This window comes from Panthera tigris, chromosome B1 (assembly GCF_018350195.1).
Source record: "Panthera tigris isolate Pti1 chromosome B1, P.tigris_Pti1_mat1.1, whole genome shotgun sequence".
Taxonomy (NCBI): domain Eukaryota; kingdom Metazoa; phylum Chordata; class Mammalia; order Carnivora; family Felidae; genus Panthera; species Panthera tigris.
The window spans coordinates 97,886,552-97,891,445 of NC_056663.1; the positions used below are offsets into that span (position 1 = coordinate 97,886,552).

General features: G+C 36.5%; 1 pseudogene; it reads left to right on the forward strand.

Moving 5' to 3' along the window:
* Positions 1 to 2,002: 2,002 nt before the first annotated feature.
* LOC102967706 lies at positions 2,003 to 2,338 on the forward strand (annotated as a pseudogene).
* Positions 2,339 to 4,894: the final 2,556 nt, after the last annotated feature.

Sequence of the window (4,894 nt, forward strand, 5' to 3'; positions counted from 1 at the left end):
AGCAGGCAACATGACTATAAATAAAGGCCACAAAAGAACTCATATTGCAGGAAGAAACTAATGGAAACTAGGAAAAAATGACCATTGTTTGAGTAAAGGAGGTAAATTAAGACCTCTCTATGAATTTACTGCTATATACGAAGGGTTCAATATTCAATCAGTCAGGAAATATTTATCATTTACTTCTTTCTTTCTCTCTTAATCTTACATTGCTTTTATTTCCCAATTTTCCAGATCCTTATTTTGACTTTGTCAAAGGGTCTGCAACAATGAAGTGCAGTGAGTAATTGCTATGGGCAGAGATTTTAAAATTAAGATGCAATTCCTGAAGTACTGTGGACAGAACTTAGAAGTCATTGCTCTCTTCTAGGTGGCTCAGTTGGTTGAGCATCTGCTTCTTGGTTTCAGCTCAGGTCATGATCTCACGGTTCATGAGTTCCAGTCCCACATCGGGCTCTGTGCCAAGAGTGCAGAGCCTGCTTGGGATATTCTCTCTCTCTCTCTCTCTCTCTCTCTCTCTCTCCCACTCTCTCTATGCCTTTCTGCTGCTCTAGCTCTCTCTCTCTCTCTCAAAAAAAAAGGAACTCATTACTCCCATCCTCACAACAAGAACAAATGTGAACAAACTGAAAATCATCAACTCTTCTTAGATGAGAGAATTGAACTCGTAGGGTAAATGTCCTGGACACCAGAGAGACAGATGCAGAGAATCACAGCTTATTGGGAGGAAAAAGAGCCTGGGATCAGAAGCCTAAAGCTGAAGGTAGTATCAGCAGAAACACATTACACTGTAATTGACAAATTGCTGGAGGCTTACTGTGGATTAGATCCAAAGGAGCTTCATTTGTGGTCCTCTACAGTTTCCTAAGTTTTACTTCTAGGCATCCTACCTGTTTCTCACTGTGAAGATCTGAGAAAATCCCTTTGCACTTATAAAGCAAGGAGGGGGGGAAAGTAACCGTTTCAAAATAAGGCTACAGCTTTCTGTTTTCATTATTTAGGCCTGTACTCAAGAGAAACTATTTTACCACAACCTTACCAACTAAGGTTTAACCAGTGCCTAACCAACCTGGAGGAAGGATAATTCCAGCCTACCCTAGCTTTAATGTGAAAGAAGAAAGATTTTCTTTTTTTTTTTTAACGTTTACTTATTTTTGAGACAGAGAGAGACAGAGCATGAATGGGGGAGGGTCAGAGAGAGGGAGACACAGAATCTGAAACAGGCTCCAGGCTCCGAGCTGTCAGCACAGAGCCTGACGCAGGGCTCGAACTCATTGACCGCGAGATCGTGACCTGAGCCGAAGTCGGCCGCTTAACCGACTGAGCCACCCAGGCGCCCCAAAGAAGAAAGATTTTCAACTCAAGCTCACTAGAACACTAAGACCTAATCATCAGAGTATAGGATGCTTCCCCCACACTTGTTCTTTGCATCAATAAGGCTCCTATTTACTAATAGGAGATTATAGCTAAAATTACCCTCAGGCCCTATTTTAGGACTCTATAGGAAAGCCAAAAGACAACAGTGGAGACAAAAAAGAATACTAGAGAAAATTGTAGCTTCTGACGCTCTAGCTACAGCAACCAGCAAACATAGCCTAACTCCTCGCCAGAAAAACACAAAACATCACACAATAGGCGTATTTACCTTAGTTCCTTACTCCCAATATATCATGTCTGGCTTTCAACAAAAAGATGTAAGGCATGGTAAAAAAGCAAAACACACACTCTGAAGCCACAATGTAGCTATCAGAACCAGACTCATCTATGGCAAGGATGTTGGGATAACCAGATCAGAAATTTAAAATATCTATGTTTAATAATGCTAAGAATTCTAATGGAAAAAATGGGTGACATGCAAAAACAGATGAGTAATAAAAACAAAGGGATGGAAATTCTAAGAAAGAATACAAAGGAAGTGCCCCTGAGGATCAGACTGAGGGTTTTCTTACAGGTGGGTGGCAGGAGCTCAGGAGCAAAATACCAATGGCAGCAAGTTGGAGTGATGGTAAGACTGGCATGTAGAAAGTTTCTTTCCCTCTTTGCCTGAATTTTAGTTAAAAGGAGTGCAGCCAAAACTGCAACCAAAGGAGGCATCATGCTTCCAGAAGAATCTCAGGGAAAGGTACTGCAAGCAACAGAAGAAGCTGTTGGATTGGGCTCTAAAGGAAAGGGTGGAAAAATATTTTAAAAATAAAGGAAAGGGTGGAGAGAGTTAACCAGTTAGCATGAAAGTTGGAGATAAAATTCTTCTCCCAGAATATGGAAGCACCAAAGTAGTTCTAGATGACAAGAATTCTTATTTAGAGATGGTGACATTCTCAGGAAGTATGTAGACTGAAATAAATCATTATTGAAATGGTATCAAGTGAAGCTGCCTGTTCCAGTGAAGTTGTGAAATCTTTCATCATGTCAATAATTTCCATGTCTCTCTTTCATAATAAACTAATAGTATCCAAACTAAAAAAAAAGATGTTAAAATTCAAAAACATTCTTTGATGGTTCATCAGTAGACTGGGCACAGCTAAGAAAGAATCACTGAGCTTGCCACAGATATATCAACAGAATCTTCCCAAATGAAACCTCAAAGGAAAAAAAAATAAACAGAATATCCATGAACTGTGGGCAATTATGAAAGGTTTAACTATACCAGAAAGACAGAGAATATTAGAAAGAGAAAAAGAAATAGAAGAAATACTTGAAATAATAATGTTTGAGAATTTTAAAAAATTAGTAAGAAACATTAACTACAGATCCAGGAAACTCAGAATACACAGGATAAATGCCAAACAAACAAACAAACAAACAAACAAAAAACAACTAAACCTAGCTATATCATAGTTTAAATTGCAGAAAATCAAAGCCAAAGAGAAAGTCTTGAAAGATGTGGTAGGGGGACAGTGGGTAGGGGTAAACTTTAATTATAGAAGAGGGAAAGAATTCCATTGTGGAATGCCTGGGTGGTTCAGTTGGTTAAGTGTCTGACTCTTGAATTTTGGCTGCAACTATGATCTCATGAACTAATGAGATTGAGCCCTGCATGGGGTTTCCATGCTGACAGCACAGAGCCTGCTTGGGATTCTCTCCCTCTCCTGCTCTGCTCCTCTCCCCCTACCTTAAAACAAATAAAATAAATTAAAAAAATAAGAATCACATTGGAATTCAGAAACTATGCAAGGAAACAAAATGGGGTGAAATATTTCAAGTATTAAATATAAAATGTTAATAAATAAAAAAGTCACCAACCTAGTATTCTGAATCTACCAAATTATCCTTCAGAAGTGAAGGTGAAATAATGACTTTCTCAGACAAACAAAACTGAGTGAACTTGTCACTAGTAAAATTGCCTTGCAGAAAACATTAGAAGTTCTTCAGAGAGAAAGAAAACTATAAGTCAGAAACTTGGATAAACAAAAATAAAGGAACAATGTTGAAGAAGGAATAAATGAAGGCAAATAAAAAGCTTTTCTTTTTCTTATTTTGAATGTAATAATAATTCAATATATAGAAATAATGTATTTGATGATTATGGCTTATGGATATGTGAAATGAATGACAGCAACACTATAAGATTTGGATAGAAGAATAGAGAATACTCAGTTATAAGGTACTTGCACTAGCTGTGGAGTAGAATAGTGTTATTTAAAAGTGGACTTGAAGTAGTTGTAAATGTCTGTTGCATACCCTAGGGTAACCACTTTTTTAATATAAAAATATAATAACATGTTGTGAATATTTCATTTTGGTGTAATCCCAACAGGGTAATTTGCTTTTGTTTCCCTTGCTGAGGAGACATATCTAGAAAGATGCTTCCACAAGTGGTGTCAAAGAAATTACTGTTTATGATTTCTTCTAAGAGTTTTATGATTTTAGGTTTCACATTCATGTCGTTAATCTACTTAGAGTTTATTTTTGTGTATGGTATAAACGAGTGATCCAGTTTTATTCTTTTGCATGTGCACAGAGAAGGAGGCCATCAACAAAACAAGGCAACCTACTAAATGGGAGGACATATTTGTAAATATTATACCTGATAAGGGGTTAATAACCACAATATATAAAGAACTTATATAACTCAACACCAAAAGTCCAAATAATCTGATTGAAAATGGGCAGAGGACCTGAATACACATTTTTTTTTTTCCAAAGAGGACATTCAAATAGTCAACAGACACATGAAAAGATCTCACTAATCAACAGGAAAAAGGAACTCTCATGCACTGTTGATGCAATGAATGGGAATACAAATTGGTGTAGCCATTGTGGAAAACAGTCTGGAAGTTTCTCAAAAAATTAAAAATAGAGTTAACATGATCCAGTAATTCCACTACTGGGTATTTACCCAAAGAAAATGAAAATGTGAATTCAAAAAGATATGTGTACCCCTATGTCTATTATAGCATTATTTATAATAGTCAAAATATGGAAGCAACCCAAGTGCCCTCCACAGGTGACTGGATAAAGAAGATAGATAGGTTAGGTACTGGAATATTATTTAGCCATAAAAAAAGAATGAGAAATTGCCATTTGCCACAATGTGGATAGAGGGTATAATGCTAAGTGAAATAAGTTACAGAGAGACAAATACCATATGATTTCATGGAATTTAAGAAACAAAAAAAAAGTTAAAAATAAAGGAAAGAGAGAAACAAACAGAAAAACAGACTCTTAAATACAGAGGACAAGATGATAGTTGCCAGAGGGGAGGTAGGTGAAGAGATGGGTGAAATAGTTATACGGGATTAAGAGACACTTATCGGAATGAACACTAAGTAATACACAAAACTGTTGAATGACTATATTATACATCTGAAACGACTATAGCACTGTATGTTAATTATACTTCAATAATTTTAAAAAGGAATTCTAGTCTATAGCTTCTTGAGGATTTATTTCC